At 42.6% G+C, this 18,600-nt stretch overlaps 1 protein-coding gene across 1 annotated transcript in view; it reads left to right on the top strand.

Annotated features, from left to right (window-relative positions):
- Positions 1-15,765: 15,765 nt before the first annotated feature.
- The window catches only part of SPOPL (speckle type BTB/POZ protein like), a 40,402-nt gene continuing 37,567 nt past the window's right edge, over positions 15,766-18,600 (top strand). The window contains exon 1 of the mRNA XM_026673525.2: positions 15,766-16,214. The gene's annotated coding sequence lies outside the window, so the exon portion shown is untranslated. The remainder of the gene's footprint in view (positions 16,215-18,600) is intronic.

Raw genomic sequence — 18,600 nt, 5'->3', positions numbered from 1 at the left:
CAACAGAAATCATATTAGGATACTAAATAAAACAATTAATATAAATCATTAAGATACAAGCAACAAAGTTACAGACATAACAAGATAAGGAAATAGGTAATAGGAAAGATGAGAAGGATAACAGTAATACAGCCCTACTAGGTAGTTTGACAGTGTTATTGGAACTGTTGTTTAGCAGAGTGATGGCATGGGGGGAGGGGAGAACTGTCATTGTGTCTAGTTCAGAGGTGGTATTCAGCAGGTTCTGACCAATTCTGGAGAACCGGTAGCGGAAATTTTGAATAGTTCAGAGAACCAGCAAATACCACCTCTGGCTGGAGATTTTACAGTATCCTTCCCCTGCCATGCTCACCAAGCTAAGCCCACAGAACCGGTAGTAAAATTTTTTGAATCCCACCACTAGTCTAGTTGTTTTTGAATCCCACCACTGGTCTAGATGCCTATAGCATCATCTGGAAGGAAGAAGTTGAAACAGTTTATGTCCAGGATGTGAGAGGTCCGTAGATATCTGTAGTTTATGTATTCAAAGAACCTTTTAATGAGCAGTGTCAAATGGGAGTTTCTGCTTATGCAACAAGCTATTTAACTACTTTACTAATCAATTATATTCTTCATAAAGAATCAGAGTTAGAAAGAGCCATTTAAGCTATCAAATCCAACAAGGTCAGTGCAGGAACCCAAATTAAAATAAGCCTGACAAAGACAGTCTGACCTGGACTCTGGAGATTTTCAATCATCCAGGTCGTGGTTGTCCCAAAGGTACTTTCCCAAAAGGCAACTGGACTTTTTTTTCTCTTGACAACTTTTTGCTACTCATCTGAGAAGCAAAACTGAAGAAGCTTCTTGGATGAGAAGCAAAACATTTTCAAGGAAAAAAAACCAAGAAAATCCAATTGCCTTTTGGAAAATCACCTTTGGGCCTGATCTGGATATAAATGTTGAAGCTTGTCATTGGTTTCACCATCAAACTGGTCTTATTGTATGGATGTGTTTTTCCCTTAATATTCATTCAGAATCTATCTTTCTTTAATTAAATATATTATTGCATGTCTTATATTGTATGGAAAAGAAACAGGTCCTGTCCTTTTTCTGCATGATTTCTTTCCAGAATGCGGAGAATGCTATCAGATTCACCTCCATCATTTTTATACAAAGAGAATTCTATTATCAACTGCATTAACATGATATCAGAAAGAACAGAACTAAGTGTTGAATCAGTACACATCTGAGTGTTTGTTTTGATCTGCAAAATATATATTTTAGGCAAATATTACATTACTAAACAACCCATGTCTCATTGGGTCATTTCAGATGTTTCCTAGACAGATAAATTGTCAGGCATAAGGAATCAGAAATGACACGCTGAACTGATCACAGTGTATGTTTATTGTTGCTCTCCTATAAACAGGAATCTCCCCTATAAACAGGCTAAAGCACACACTGCATAAATATTGTAGTTTTAGGGAGGATCTCCCTTCAGTCTCTTCCACCTCAAGAGAGACTCCTCTCCTCAAATTAGATTCCACCACAGAAACAGAACAAACAAGGCAGGTAAAAAACCAATGGGAGCGAGATCAAGTTCCTGCCAGTATCCCCATTGAGTTTTCCTGTGGGCGCCTGGCAGGGAGCATTGGAAAACTTCCTTCTTCCCTCCCCCTCCAACTCCTGCTGTCTTCCCCATTTACTTTGCTTCTGGGAAGCTTGTAGGGAGAAATTCAGAAGGGAAGCCAGCAGGAAGTTGCAAGTTTAAGGCTAGCAGGCAAGCAAATGGCTTCTGCTAACTGGAGCACTAAGTGGGTGCATGGGGTATGGGTTTGGAAGGGTCTGGGAGGATATGTGGGTGGGCAGCATAGGTCAGCAAGGGTATACATGGGTGGGCAAGAAGTATTACATGTCAGATAGGGCACATGGCAGGGTGGTATGAATCAAGAAGGGTGTTTGGGATGCCATGCAAGACCGGAAGGGTACATGAGGGAGCAGCCCAGGTTAGGAGAATACATGGAGGGGTGAAACAGGTTTGGAGGTATATGTGGAGGTGTGGCATTAGTAGGGAAGGGAGCACAGTTCCTTCCTTTCCTCCTTCCCTTCCTTCATTTCCCTTCCCAGCAAACAGGTAAATGGTTGCTGCTGGTTGGTGGAGAGAGTGAGGGATTGTGTAAATGGCTGGGAAACTATCAGGGAACTTTGAAAATGAGGTTCATGTGACCACAGCTACCTGCAGCAGCATAGCACTGGTACTGAAGCAACTTTCCCACATTTCATTCCTTGGGAGTAATGGATCCTAGTATTCTATAGTTAGACCATTTGAGTTACCTTGGTTCATCACTGCTACAATTGTTGCCCTATAGCTTCCAATTTCACCAAATCAAATCTTATAAAGTATCAAACAGACATGAGATTTTTAGAAGATATACATATTCAAGTAGACAGAGTTATCCATAGGGAAATTAAAAAAAAGTCAAAATGGTGGTTGTGGTTGTTCATTTTTGTGCATCACACATATGATGTGTGTAAAAATGGCTGGGGCTTTCACCATACAATCATGGCTGCCACTTTGACTTTTTTTATGTCCTGCAGTTTGATGTATCTTCTAAGCAGAGCATTATGAAACAGAAAATGTGAAGAAATTGGGATGTATTTTCTCAGCTGAAATCAGCAAGGCCAAGAAAGAGTCAGAATCCAAACTGACTCGTTGGTGCCCTGAAGGCTGAAGATCCATTGAAGATGTCTGTTGTCTCAAAAGACATCTTAATGACTTGTGGACTTCAACTCCCAGAATTCCTCCTCCAGTCACGTTAGCTCAGGAATTCTGGGAGTTGAAGTCCACAAGTCTTAAACTTGCTAAGTTTGAAGACCCTTGGCTTAAAACTCTGAAGGTGATAGAAACATAAGGGTATCTTCCTAGTTTTTGGAATAGCTAATATTGATATCAATGCTTCTTTCTCAATAAAAGGGGCAGGATGACTCAGAACCAACCTCTGAAAAAAACTAACTTGAGCTGTGGATGGTAGCAAAGATATAGAAACCTCCAACTCTTGGTTCCCACCTAGTAGTTGTCTGGAGTTCTGCAGTCCAATTCTAATTTCTTCCTTGAACACCATCCAGCAGTTAATTTTTCCTGGACTAAAATAATCATTCAAGGTAAGAGGGCTAACTAGGAAAAATGTTAAAATAATTTCAAAGAAAGGATTAAAAAAATATTTTGAAATATATATCTTTTAAATCCGTGTTTTCATTTTCACCATATGCCTAAACCTAACCTTGCAGTCAATGGAGAATTTGAATGTCTACCCTTGGCTAAAAACGACAGCCAGGTGAGCCACTTGAAGTCTTTTTCCATTGGAGCACCAGTGAATAGTGCTGCTCAGGACTGAATGAGACAAATGTGAGCCACATGAAGATCATCCAATGTGCATCTCAGGTGATGTGAGCTAGCCTCTCCTCACAGCCTAGCTTCTCAAAGAACTATCCTAAAAAAAGAATCAAGGGCAAAACCTAGGCTCAGCAAAGCTATCTCTGCATTTAAGAGATTTCTGCTCAAGTGCAGAAACTCCTGTCATGGAGTTGAGGAGACATGTGCTTAAGTGCATAACATCAATTGAGAGAGCCAAACAATTTTCCATCATATTGCCTAAACAAAGGATGGAACATTTGAGACAATTTGAAGTTACTGTTTTGGTCTGCATCCAAAACAATACAATTGGATCTCAGGAAGCTGAAACAGAAGAGGAAACACTTAAGAACTGCTAGAGGAAGACTGGATGTGACTGGATCCTGGTATGAGCTCATATTTGAACCTTAACCGGGGCAGTTCTGGTGACACAAAATAATATTTTGCCTTTTTTGTCCCATTGACTAAAAATAGCCCAGCCAGCCCTTTTTAAGGTATCCTGCTACCTTTTAGGGAAAGAAGCTCCCTGGATGTTAGTCCTATATTTCTGTGAGGCAGCCATTCATCTACTACCAACTTTTTAACTTCATAGAGCTGGATTTTTTTTCTCTTTCTTTTAACATTTGCTAAGAGGGAATGAGCTTGTGAGATGTCTCAAAGGCAGTTTATATCTTGGGAGGGAACAATATAAATAGGAAAGATTAAATGTATAAAGAAGTGTAGACAAAAGGAGTGGCAAGATTAAATGTATAAATGCACATAAAATATGGCAGCTCAGGAGTGCTGATGCAAATATGTAAAGATATGCCAGGGGCACTCCTGTCCCCCCTTCTACTTTCCTGTTTCTGTATTACCACAAACGCACGCTCCTGAAGCCCTTGGGATATAGGCAGCCCAATTGTAAGCAAGGGGGGGAAAGGTCTGAGTTGCCATTGAAAGGAAATGTCTCCTTTGGGTCAAGTATTATTTCTGCTGACTTCATTGTCACAGCCAGATTATTTCTCAGACAGTAATACAGCAATGGTTTGCTGCTGCCCTCTCTCAGAATATTTTTTTAAAATATATAATTCCCAGTCTTGAATTTCCTAATGGTTTGTTGAGACGCTGTCAGACAGAGAGGTAGGAAGCTGACTCTAGTAAACAGAAAGCAAATGTGGTTTTTCCCAGAGCCATAGAAATCCTATTGAAGTTTATTCTCTTCAATCCTTTGAGCATTCAAGAAAATGACAACCAAAGTGCTTTTTTGGAGCCTCAGCAGTCCGAATCAAGAACTTAACATCTAACCAAGGAATTAAACAGAACCATTAATTAAACAGAATTAAGCAGAAGCAGAACTTAATTAAACAGAATTAAGCAGAAGCAGTTTGAGGCCTGCCCTCCTGTCCTCACCCAAACTTTCAGCCAGTTTTCAACCTTGGCTGTGAACACAGGGCAAACTTCTTTTCTGAGTAGTCGCTGACTCCTTCCTTCCCTCTGAGTAAAGCTTTTCAGTGGCAGTAGCTATTTCTCTTCTTAAGTGCCAGGATTGTGGGGAACCAAATGATGCAGGGGCTTTAGTTTTGAATTGTTGAGACCTAAAATGAGATAACCTTAGCCAGCCAGTGACATTGGTTCCCTTCATCACGGTATTGTTTTATTGAAGTACTAAGTGGATCCAACCCTATTTAGCTTTTCACATCAGCCCAGATCAGCCTGATGCTTCCAAATTTGGGCATGTTGAGAATCTTTATGTAGATATTGAAATAACAGTGGCGGGCTATGGTAACACTATGGTATCCTTCCCTCCATTTAGACTAGGAGTGTCAAACTCAAGGCCCCGGGGCTGGATCCAGCCCATGGGGTGCTTAGATCTGGCCCACAGGGCTGCCCTGGAAATAGTGAAGGACTGGCTCGCGATGCCTCTGCCAGTGAAAACAGAGCTCGCAAGGGCCACACGCGACCATCCCAAGCTACGTTTTCGCTGGCAGAGGGTTGCAGGAGGCCATTCCAGCTGAAAACAGAGCTCATGAAGGCTGTGTGTGGCCCCCCGAGTTCCATTTTTTCTGGCAGAAGATTGCAGGAAGCCGTCACAGCCAAAAAGAGAGCTCGGGAGTCCATTTTCACTGGCAGAGCGCTCGGGCCACCACAGGTGCCCTCCAACATAAGTGACATCATGCTGGCCACGTCCTCCTGGCCATGCACCTGGCCCCCCTGAGGTCAAACACAACCCTGATGCGGCCCTCAATGAAATAGTGTTTGACACCTCTGATTTAGACACTTTTCAGATATGTTGAGATAAGAATTCCTGGATAGTCACACTTGTCTGAAATGGTATAGGATCTCCTGCTTGACCAGGAGGGTGGAAGACCTCCAAGGCCACTTCCAACACTATTCTGTTTCTGATTGCTAGACAGTGTGGTGACCTTGTCGATAGGCAGTTGTGGAAATTACACTCCTATCATATCTGGAGAATTCCAGATTAGACCAAGAGCTAATCCCTAAAAATCTTAAAATTGGATGGCCATCTCAAATAAAGCCCTGTTAGAATTGTCTTATAACAAAATGAAGCCAAGAAATGGTGTGAATTATGTGCTACCTTGTAGTATACACTGTTTTGAGACTTTGCAAGTACAGCTTGCCAAATGCTCAAGTTAGTAGATTCCCATTCAGTTAAGGTGCACAGAAATCGGCAGGATATGAATCTTTGATACAATAAATTCATTTATTAGACCATGTTATAATGCTGTCAGCCTAGACATAGGGACAGTTGTATTTGTTGCATTGTCTGTTCCTAGTGTCTAGTGGTTCTAATAAGATATTGCCTATAAGGAAATGTGGGCTCATTATCCAGTTTATTTCTTAACAGATTTTCTTAATAAAGAAAATCTCAATAAAATATTTTTTGTAAATGTTCTATAAAAGCAAGGGAGCTGAAGTCCCGTTCTTTAAAAGTCTGTCTTACATCTGCAACACTTCAGTATCAACTCTCTGGCGGAAAAAGCAAAAACAAAACAAATCAAGGCAGTTACAAAGAAAAGAAACTTAAAATAGTGCTTCTAATCAAATAAAAGCAAGCAGTACATTGAAAACAGTCAAATGGCTGAATGGAAACTTGTGGTTGCAATGAAAATCTGGTTACATGACTGAAAAATTTAAAGACAGCTTCCTGTGCCATCCAAGGACCAAATTTCATACAAGAGCAATTAAATAAGTTGTTGCAAAAAGGATATTTAAGCAGGTTGTTAAGTGGCAGTAGATATACTCTGTTTCTTGCAAACTGTTTTTTGCAACATAGGCTAAGAGTAATCCCAGCCAGAAATCTCTCAACAGCATCAACCAAAAGACACACAGCTTTTCCATCATTGCTGTCAACTCATAAAATGTTTTGTATATGTTTCATAGTTGACAACAGAAAGAAGCGGGGGGTGGGGGGGAGTTTCAAAGAGCAGGCAGCAGGGTGGAATCAAAAGTACATTCCATTCATATTTTCTTCAAAGACTGATTAGATGATTGAAGCTTCTGCCATGCAAAAATCTAATTGGAAAGCATGATTGATGACTCTCGGCTATGGACGTTTTTCATTGGATGATACACCCAGAGGGGTGGGGGAAACAGCAGGATCAAGGGTGACAATGAATTACGTATCTGAGTTGGCTACGCCCAGGTTAGTGCTGGACATAGAATGTTAACTTCAAATAAATCCTTTTTAGTTTTGGGAGTATGGTTCGAGGCTCATGATTTAATTTAATGCCCTGGTCACTTCCCGTCTTGATCATTGCAACGTGCTCTACATGGGGCTCAGTGGTGGTATTTAGCTGGTTCGCAACGGATCAGGCGAACCGGTAGCAAGAATTTGGCGTGGGTCGCCAAACCAGGAGTAAGTTCCGGCTGGCCATGCCCCCCACCTGGTCGCCCTCCCATCCGATGCTCGCTCACCCCGCCCGCCTGCCTGACATTTGCCTAAGGTATTTCTTTTTTTCCCTCCCGACAATCAGCTGTAGATAAGATCAGCTGTGCCAGGATTCCCCTTGCTGAGGCCCAGAAGGCAAAAAATGGAGGGAGGAGCTCAGCCCCCCTCCATTTTTTGCCTTCCAGAGCCCCAAAGGAGCCTTTTCTTCCTGAGTCTCAGAGGAGCCTTAGGGGAGCAAAAACGCCCCCCCCAGAGGCTTCTCTGAGGCTAGGAAGCTCCCAAAACGGAGCTTGGAGGAGTGCTGCATGCTCCTCCTATGCTGTTCCTTTTCTTCCTGAGTCCCAGAGGAGCCTTAGGGGAGCAAAAACGCCTTCCCAGAGGCTCCTCTGTGGCTAAGAAGCTCCCCAAAATGGGTGGGGGCTGCAAAAAAAGCCACACCCACCTAGTCACATGGCCATGCCCACCAGGCCATGCCCACAGAACCGGTAGTAAAAGTTTTTGAATGGCACCACTGATGGGGCTGCCCTTGAAGAGCATCCGGAAGCTCCAGTTGGTGCAAAATGCAGCGGCCCCATGGTTTTGTGCAGACACTGGTGTGCACATGTCACCTCTCCTGCAGGAGCTACATTGGTTGCCGATTTGCTACCGGATGCAATTCAAGGTGCTGGTTGTCACCTTCTTGGCTTGGGTCCAAGTTATCTGAGGGAACATCTCTTTCCAGTCACATCTAACCGACCCACTAGAGCAAGGAGGCAGGGAATGTTGTGGGTCCCACTCCTGAGGGAGATATACCTGGTGGGACCCAGAAGGGCCTTCTCCATGGTGGCTCCCTCTCTCTGGAATATCATTCCCCCAGAGATCAGAATGTCCCCTACTGTAGCACTGTTCCGAAAGGCACTGAAGACCTGGTTTTGCCAGCAGGCAAGCGGAGAACCCAGAGAGGGATGGAGCCCATCAAATGGCTAGTGTGATCTGCTGTCATCAGGGCAGGGTGTGTGTGGGAGTTGGTTTTTGTTTTTAGGTTTTCCCAAATTTTGTTCTATTGTACTTTACTAATTTATTTGATTCTTTTTATTAGTTTTTATTGTTTTTAATTTTAATTTTTTGTTTTAAATATGGTTTTACATTGTGTAACCCGCCTTGAGTTGCCATGGGCGAATAGGCGGCAATACAAAATAAATAAATAAATAAATAATAAACTTCCAGAATCCTGACCCATTTGAGGAAAAAGTGAAAGACAAATAAACAATGAGTAAACAATAAAGAAACTATACACGGAAGATTGTAAGATTGGGCCTCCCCATCGCTTCCAGCCTAGTAAAATTCTCAATTTTTAAATTTTTTTCCCTAGTAGAGAAATAATCCAGTTCAAACTATGCACTCCAATGCATGGTAACTCATAAGTAAGTCCTACTATATTCAATATGTCTTTTTTACTTTCCCAGTGTACATGCAGAACTGGAGGCAAAAAAAGTTTGACAAATATCAACCATGTAACTACAGGTACTCCTCAACTTACGACCACAATGGAGCCCAAAATTTCTGTTAAGTGAGACATTGGGTGAGTTTTGCCCCATTTTATGATCTTTCTTGACACTGTTGTTAAATGAACCACTGCACTTGATGAGTTAGTAACCCAGTTGTTAAGTGAAACTGGTTTCCCCATTGTCAGAATGTCGCAAAAGGGGATCACATGAACTTTGGGATACAGCAGTGGTTATAAATATGAACCAGTTGCCAAGCATCTGAATTTTGATCCCATGACTATGAGGATGCTAAAAAGGTTGCAAGGGTGAAAAACAGTCCTGTCACTTTTTTCACTGTCATTCAACTTTGAACAGTCACTAAATGAACTATTGTAAGTCAAAGACTACCTGCCTATTGGAAATATTTTCCCTTATTATTCTTGTGGCCCACAGGCAGCTGACGGAGCCGGCAGCAGAGTTGGACATTAGTGAGGAGGCTGGGGAGGAACCCGGGGCAGCCATGGAGGCTGTGGAAGGCTTGGATGAGGGCTCTGTGTCAGAGGCAGAGATGGGGCCAGGGCAGACTGGCAGTCATCAGCTGCCTTTGGGCTCAGGCAGCAGTGAAATAGGGAAGCTTCTGGAACCGGTTCCCAGCCTGCGCATGCGCAGACCTGCCAAAAGGAAGGCACAATTAAGAACTCAGGGTCAACATGGGTGTAAGGCCACAGGTGGATGATGAATGGACCCTCCCACCATCGGAGAAGCAAAAGGGGAGGGGGCTTTTGTAGGAAACAACTCGCTCTTTCGGTCAGTCGTTCCAGCCTCATGAAGATTTGTCTGTATAACCCAGCCCCTCCCAGTCAACACTGAGGGTGGAATTTTACCAGGCAGCATTCCAGGATTGAAAAAGGTCTGAGCTAATTAGTATACCTTTGCAAGACTGTTTGCCAAGCCATTGGCTGACTGTGAATGAAATAAATTTGCATTAATGTAATAAAAGAGGTTTTTGCCAGAACTCCGAATTGACTTAGTGCTTTTTGGGGAGACCTAGGACAGAAGAATTATTCACAACTCACCTATAATTACAATAGATCTTGTTTCTTTCTTGCACTATTGCATTGTTGCAGAAAGTTCAGTCAACATCAAAGAATGTCTGCCTCTATAAAAAGATATGGGCGCAGGTACACCAGAGAATAAAATTTTACATCTGGCTCATTAATAAATGTGAGAGATTATCGAAAGCCTAAGATAACATAGTCCCAAAGACAACGAACACCCTTTTTGTATAACATGAGGCTGGTTTGCAAACACTTATTACATTAAGCTAAAAAAAAAGGTGATGCATTTCCCCTCCCCGCAAGAAATGGCTGTTAGTTGCTATTACTATCAATCAATTTGAAGTGGTTAAAAACAAGTACAGGGGAAAACTATTGGCTAATGCCTATGCTGTTGTTAATAAACTGTTCCAATTTTCAATACTCTTCTGACTAAGCGTGTGTGATTTCTGTCTGCATGTTAAGGACAGACATCAAAAGAACGGATTGGTTGAAAAGAAAGGAGAGAGAGAGAGAGAGAGAGAGGGAGGGAGGGAGGGAGGGAGGGAGAGAGGGAGAGAGAGAGAGAGAGAGGGAGAGAGAGAGAACAGCCTCGTGTGAGGCAACAGACAACTTACCCATTTGCTATCTTGTGATATGCACCAGAAAATATGCATTTTCTGTAAGCATTCTTAATCTTTATCCCTACTCCTAAGATCAAAGCTTAAATCCTGTGCAAATTTGACAAGCAGTAGTAAATTCATTCAGCTAAATGCGCAGTTTGATTCAATAACATTAGTCTTGTAACACTTGTCATGACCAGAAAGAGCCTGAACTGCAAGAAATAAATTAGACAGTTATAGTATTCTTCTTTTTCCTCTGTCGTTAGGGTGGCTGACAACTAAGCGTGTATTCAAAAATGTATCGTGAAGTAAGTCTTTTTGATTAATGAGATTTGATGCTGGCTATCAGCTTGGCTGGCTTTAAAAAAAGGGCTGGGAATTCATGGAAGTTTGGGGGATCATCGGCTATTAGCTTTGATGTCAGGATGACTGCCTGTGACAGCCCTGTGTTGGGAATACTGGTAGGTTCTCTGTTGTAATTGGTTAGCCACGGTGAGGACAGACTGATGGACTAGTTTGATCAAGCAGGGCATGCTTCTGCTTATCTAATTTTATACTTATATAAAAATAGGTGGCATTTAATTAGTGAAATTAGTGAAACATTCACTAAATGAATGAGAAATTCAATTCAGGTTGAAATGAAAGAGAATGCCAGTTTTCTGGAAGACTCACAAAACCACACCTGTGTTGGTTCAGATTAATATGACTGTATAATTGTTATGAGAGTATCAGCCCATTAGACACAGCCTCAGCGAACACAGAACATTGGATTTTTGTGTGTGCTTTGTATGCTTTTATTAAGAAAGTTTGTGAAAACTCAGAAACTGTCATTTAAATTTTTCTGAATCCATTTTTAATAGTAAACAGATTGCTTTCTTGTTCTATGCAACAAATGCAAGAGAACCAAAAATGTGAGTTCAAAGAATGGCTGTAGAAGATGTGATGCTCAAACATATCTTCCCAGGCTAATTTTCTGGGCTCCTAGATTAAACAAAAAGTGAATTCCAAGGACATACCATTACCGTAACCCTATTTTGCACTTAGCATCTCAGCATAGTTTGACTATTTTCTATAACTTGTTATCTGGATCCATTCAATAAAAATGGAAGGACGCCAGTGGTTAAAAAGTGGAGGAACTGCTAAGGCTCCAATTATAATAATATGCCAACCAAAAATCAGTTCAACTACCGGCATGGCACTGATGTTTAGAATGGATGATGACATCAGGTTGAAATGCAATGGAATATCAGTTTTCTGGAAGGCTCCCAAGACCACAACTCTTGTATCAGACTAACATACTGTAGTTGTGTCATTATCAGACCACTAGACACCACCTCAGTATACCCAGAATATTGGAGTTTTTTCTACTATTCTATGGATCAACCCTACCTGCCCTCAAACTGCCTGCTTTGGAATAGACCTACCAAATCTGGGCAACCCCTAGATAGCAGCAAAGAGCTAGATTTTTCTGTATTTTGCAGCAATCTAGTGTGGTCCGAAATTTTGTAGCCCAGGTGTGGTAGGCCCATTTCATATTCCCAAACTTGATAGAGCCAAGCTTATATTTAATTCATTATTTATTTCATTATTTAATTTACATGGCCACCCATCTCACCAATGACTCTGGACAATGAGCAAAATTTAAAAAGAAAGATAATTAAAATAATACACATTAAAACACACAGCAGCTGAAAATAAATCACACACTGTAATGACTAAATTCATCACGAAACTAGTCCCTACATATACTCAGTCTTCACAAAGTCAAGTCTTATGAAAAGCCAGAGGGTCAGAACTACAGGTAGTCCTTGTCTTGCAATCGTTTGAAGTTACAATGGAACTGAAAAAGTGACGTATGACTGTTTTTCACACACATACGACTGTTGCAACATCCCTGTGATCACATGATCAAAATTCAGATATCTGGCAACTGGCATGCACTGATGATTGCAGAGTCCCGGGGTCATGTGACCACTTTTTGCAATCTTCTGACAAGCAAAATGTCAGCCTTCAAGATTTTCTCCCTTTGCTTTGCATCTTTCAGCTGTCATAAGTAACAGGGGGGGTGGGGAGGAGGGGGAAATGGTTATGGGAAGTGAGCTGCAGGTGTTACAAACCAGAATTGTATAAGCTGGGGGGAGCAGATTCTTGCTTAGGTTTCTATCCTATATGCGCAGCTGCAACTCTTTATCAAAATATGTCAAGGTCAACGGACAGAAGCCTCATTACCACCTGGAGATGCCCACATGATATATACAACTTTTAATTGGATGAGCCAATTGAACTATTGGGGGTGGGGACGTTGCCATCACTTTGTATATGTGATTTACGCGCCCATTTTCTCAGATTCAGAATTCTTTTGTTGCTACCACTTGATTTCCAATAAAAGATATCTTTTCTCTGATTAATGGAGTCTAAGTATTTCTTTCTTGGATTTTAAATGGAGCACCAGCTGACATTATTCTGAATCTGAGAAAATGGGCGCGTAAATCACATATACAAAGTAATGGCAACACAAAGTCAATGGGGAAGCCAGATTCATTTAACAACCATGTTACTAACTTAACAACTGCAGTGATTCACATAACAACCAGGAAGAAAGGCCATAAAATGGGGCAAAACTCACTTAAGAACTGTCATGTTTAGCAACAAAAATGTTGGGCTCTGTTATGGTCGTAAGTTGAGGACTACCTGTGCCCTGATCATGAAATGTTCCATGAAGTGAGTGATACAGAAAAGATAGAACTTTTGGGATCTGCCAACTGACATTCCTGGGCTGATAGGATTCAAAGAATGCCCACCATGTCTGACTAGATCGGGCAGGTAGAAACAACAGGGGAGAAACAGTCTTTCAAGTAATCTGGTCCCAAGTCACGAAGGGCTTTAAGGGTGATAACCAGCACCTTCAATTGCAGCCGGAAGTATACTGGCAACCAATGCAGCTCCCAGAGTAAAGGTGTTATATACAGGTAATCCTTGACTTATGACTATAATTGAGCCCCAAATTTCTGTAATAAAGTGAAACATTTAAGGGGATTTTGCCCCATTTTATGACTCTGCTTGTCATAATTGTTAAGTGAATCACTGAAGTTTTTAAGCTACTAATATGGTTGTTAAGTGAATCCAACTTCCCCATTGACTTTGCTTGTCAGGTCACAAAAGGTGATCACATAACCTCGGGACATTGCAACCATCATAAATATGAGTCAGCTACCAAGCATCTAAGCTTTGATCATGTGACCTTGGAGATGTTGCAATGGTTGTGTGAAAAACAGCCATAAGTCACTTTTTCCAGTGCCGTTGTAACTTGGAACAATCACTAAATGAACTGCTTTAAGTTGTAGACTACCTGTATGCATTGAATAATCAGCCTCATTTACTAGCTGGGCTACTGCATTCTCCACCAGTTGAAACTGATGCCTGCATGTTTCCTGGAAAGGCTTCTCAGAGGTACAGGTAGTCCTCGACTTACAACTACAATAGATCCCAAAATGTGTGTTGCTAAATGAGAAATTTGTTCAGTGAGTTTTGCCCCATTTTACGACTTTACTTGCCACCTTTCCTAAGTGAATCACTGAAGTTGTTAAATTAGTAACAAGCTTAAGTGAATCCAGCTTCCCATTGATTTTGTCAGGTCACAAAAGGGGATCACGTGACCCTGGGACATTGCGACCGTCCTAAATAGGAGCCAGTTGTCAAGCATCCAAATGTAAATCATGTGACCACAGGGATGCTGCGATGATAGTTAAGTGTGAAACCTGTAGTTTCCCAATGCCTGCTTAGGGCTGAGAGTGATAACAGACAATCAGAGTTGGAAGGGACCTTATAGGTCATCTAGTCCAACCCCCACCCAAGCAGGAGACCCTACACCATTTCTGACAAATGGCTGTCCAATCTCTTCTTGAAGGTCTCAAGTGATGGTGCTCCCACAACTTCCGAAGGCAAGCTGTTCCATTGGTTGATTGTTCTGTCAGAAAGTTTCTCCTTGTTTCCAGGTTAAATCTCTCCTTGTTCAGTTTCCATCCACTATTCCTTGTCTGGCCTACAGGCGCTTTAGAAAATAGCTTGACTCCTTCCTCCCTGTGGCAGCTCCTCAAATATTGGAAGACTGCTATCATGTCTCCCCGGTCCTTCTCTTTACTAGACTAGCCAAGCCCAGTTCCTGTAACCGTTCTTCATATATTTTAGTCAATCATCCTGGTTGCTCTTTTCTGCACTTTTTCTAGTCTCAACGTCTTTTTTATGTGGTGACCAAAACTGGATGCAGTACTCTAGGTGTGGCCTTACTAGGCCTTTATAGAGTGGTATTAGTACCTCCCTTGATCTTGATTGTATCCCTCTGTTGATGCAATTTAGGATGAAGAAGCTTTTTTGGCAGCTGCTGCACACTGCTGGCTCATATTTTTGCTGATTGTGCACTAAGACTCCAAGATCCCTCTCACAGTTCCTGCTATTGAGCCTGGTTTCACCCAGTCTATATGTGTACTTTTGGTTTTTCTTGCCTAAGCGTAGGATTTTACGTTTCTCTACACTGAATTTCATGTGACTGGCTTTGTACCTAAAGGCCAGACTAGAATCACACTTTCTCCTGATTTCTATAGCCCGATGACTTAACCAAACTGCCTCAGTTGTTGGGACTCCCCCCCAAATGGAAAGCCCCCGTCTTAGCCCACCTGCAGACATGTACGGTTTAATAGCAGAGGCTCCCCTCAGCCTGGCCGGGAGAATGAGAGAGATATGGGAAGCGCCATTCCATCCGCCGGCCACTTTTCCTCAGGTTACAGCATAGCAACCTCGCGCTTAAAGATAAGCCTGAAAAACACGCCAAGGAGCGGCTGGATTTCTTCCCGAAAGTGCCAAGGCATTTCACTGGGCAAGCGCGGGCCAGAAAAGCCCCAGGGTCTGCACCGATGCGGCTTTCCTTGCCTTGGCAAATGACTGCCGGGATCCCCAAGGGCCACCACGACGCCGTGACGCGAACTCGACCTGCCAAGCTAAAAAAAAAAACCGCGTCGTCCCTTTTCCACGCGGGGGAGGCTTCGCTTTCGCCCCACGCATCTAAACTGTACCCTTCTCTCTGCGCCTCCTGGCTCGGGCAGCTTTTCCCGTGATTCTGCCAGTCAATCCGTTCCCCCTCCCCTCCTCCTCCCCCCACAAACGGTCACTGCACGAAAAGCGCTTCGCTTCAGCGAGCCCAAACCCTCCCCACCCCCACTCCACCGCGTGCCTTCCTCCCCCTCCCTCCCTCCCCGAGCGTGCATTGACTCAATTTTGAATAGCCCCTCCCAAGCGAACGGCCAGGGTCGGCTTCCGACGCTGATTTGCTCGCGCGGTTTCGGGCCGTGACGTGAGCACGCACGCTGCCTCTCTCCCGGAAGTGAAGGAAGCGGTGCGGGTCCCAGTAATAGTAACAAGCGGCTGGCTGGGCTTGTACGGTGCCCTCTGCAAGGGGTTTCCCCTCCCCCTCCCTTCGAAGACTTTGGCTCGCTTTGGCAAAGAGAGCGAAGGCCGAGGGGGGGGAGGCCGAGCGGAGCTCCCTGCTTTGGCTTCCCCGCTGAGGGGCGGCTGAGCAGCGGCAGGAGGAGGTGGCGGCGACGGCTTGTGGAAGGTGGGGGAGAGAAAGCAATGCGGCTCCGCCGCCAACAGCTCTGCCCGGACGCCACGCTTCCGCCACAGCCCCTTCCTCCTCCTCCTCCCCTCTCCTCCGTCCTCCTCACGCCATCACTGGGGGCCACGGCGTAGTGGCGCGCCCCCTCTCTCAGCACCATAGGTATGAGACCCGCCGAGACTCCCCGCCAGCACCAAATTCGGGTATGTGATGTCTGTTCTTGCTAGCCGTAGATTAGCTGGTGGAGGTTGTGGATAATGGTGGTGGTGGTGGTGCGAAGAACAACAACAGCAATCACGTCCTGGCCTTCCTCAAAACCATCATCATCGTCATCGCCCGTGCTTTCCCTGCTCTCTTCCCAGCAGAGGGTAGCTCTGAGTGGAAATTGCCATCTGGACTGGGGGAATCCTCTCTCATTCCATTCATTCAGTTTTTTTCTCGCCTTCCCATGAATCTGCAGGGAGGCCAGGAGTTTTCACTTCCTTTGAAAGAGGAAGGGAGGGGAGGAGAGGGGAGGGGAAATGAAGTGGGCAGCCAAGAATTGAATGAAGGAGAAAGCTTTGGCACAGCTCTATTGCCTTGGCTGTGCCAACCTTCCTCATATATTCCCCAGCAACTAATGGGGCAAAACCCTGCAGTGTTCCGGTGCCGCTTTTTTCTTTGGTATCATTTCTTTTTTCTTAAAAAAAAATTATCTTCCTTTATGAATCAAGATGACACATTCTAGAGATGGGTGTTTTATTTCTCATTGGCTTTAAGGAATTACTAAAAACTTCAGAATGTAGCTTGTTGGGCAAAATGCTTTTCTTGTCCTTCTGGACCTTTCTTTTCTTGCCTTGCAAAGAATGACCTAGCCAATGAGTGCTATTCTTGTTTAGATGAGTACACTTTATAAAAATATAATCAAATAATTTAGTTGTAGTTGCTTCATGGATCACTTCCACAGTTTTCTTATATATAAGTTCTGATTGTGTTCCAGAAGCATAAAATGCTTGGCACTTTAGAAGTTAATAAACATAACTTTAGCATAAGTATATATTTTTTTAAAGCTAAAAGTGTGTTTTTGTGAATCAGTATATTGGATAAAGTAGGCCCTAATTACTACAGGAGCTTTGCTTTTAAAACAGCAGGGATATTAGTTTTTTTTTACGAAGGGTTTTGTCATGCTATTCTATATTTATTAGTCTTCAAGCTCTGAGGAGCCCCTAATGTTCAGTGGACATAGTGGGACTAAAGAGAAACCTCAATAGTAAGTTAAGCAATAATTTCCAGTGATAAATAGCCTCAGAAGTATTATCATGAAAGTGTGAGTTGGTGGGCTCTGATTCATACAATAATAGAACTCATGCTGGAACCTCTAGCTGCAACTTGTTGCATAGGACAATAGTTGAAGCCAAATAATGTAAGAGGCATGAAGGAAAGGCTTTTACAACCACAAAATCATCTATATCAATTTCTGCAGTGCACTCCTACTTTTTAAACTTACCTACTAAACTCTTTTGAGTTTAAAGGGCAAAGGTTTTTTTTTAGCTGTTTCTTTTCTATGGCTTTAAGGACACCTGTAGCTTAGGTATATTCTGTGACTGCCCATGTCACATCTAAGTCCCCATCAGCTCTGATGAGTAGTATGGTAATCCTGAATGCTCTACTTAGGTAGCAATGAGACTTCAACAAGAAGGAGTCACAGACTGCTGCAGATGTTCCTATGTTATACCCAAGCATGTTTTGTTGACTGTACAATAACTGACTGACTTCACACATTGCACCATCATAAGCCATAGCGAGTTGGCTTAATGGCTAAGCAAATTATGGAATTAGGTACCTTAGAAAAACTAAACTACCTTACACATAATGCATCATTGATAACCTGGTGGAGAACAGTTGAAGAAAAAGAGACCATTACTACATAGATTAGATTAGATTTCTACAGAAAGAGGAGTTACTCCTGCTTTCTTTTGAATTGCTAAAAACCTCTCCCATTTCAGATGTTGTACACGCTATTCTTTCTTCTTGGGATAACATTGCCAAGGCTTATCAAGCTATTTCTGCTGTAGTTTATTATATGTATTTTATTTCAAATCTGTATTAGTAATGATTTATACTGATGTAAATTATTTTGTTTTTCCTGATGCTGTCATCACTTTACGTGCAATATTAGTATAAAAAGTTTTTTTAAAGTTGCTTGAATGAAAGAGATGAATAATCAAGAGAATGAAGTTTCATGCCATAAGACTTTCTCCCTCTAAGTTATGGAAGTCAAACTTGGTCACATCACATGATGTATCGTGACATATCACAGTGGTTTTTTGCTGGAGTGGGTGTGGCCTGCACATGACGCATCCAGCCCGCGGGTTGCCAGTTTGACAGGCCTGTTCTAAGTGAATCTCCTCAAATGTTCTATAAAGAGTTTTCCAACCCTCTGCAGCAGACGTAAAGAAATGCAAAGAGAAAGGGAAATTTATTCTGTGTAAGAATGCTACTCCACTAGTAGCTACCTATGGCCTATTAAAAAGACTGGAATGTAAGATATTGTGTTGGTTAGCAGTTCCAGTAGTTATGGATTTTATTTTCAGTATTTAATCTGAATAT

This window comes from Notechis scutatus, chromosome 1 (assembly GCF_049901735.1).
Source record: "Notechis scutatus isolate UNSWTSFEM ecotype Mainland chromosome 1, rNotScu1.2, whole genome shotgun sequence".
NCBI lineage: Eukaryota > Metazoa > Chordata > Lepidosauria > Squamata > Elapidae > Notechis > Notechis scutatus.
This window is presented reverse-complemented; position numbering and strand designations above follow the sequence as displayed.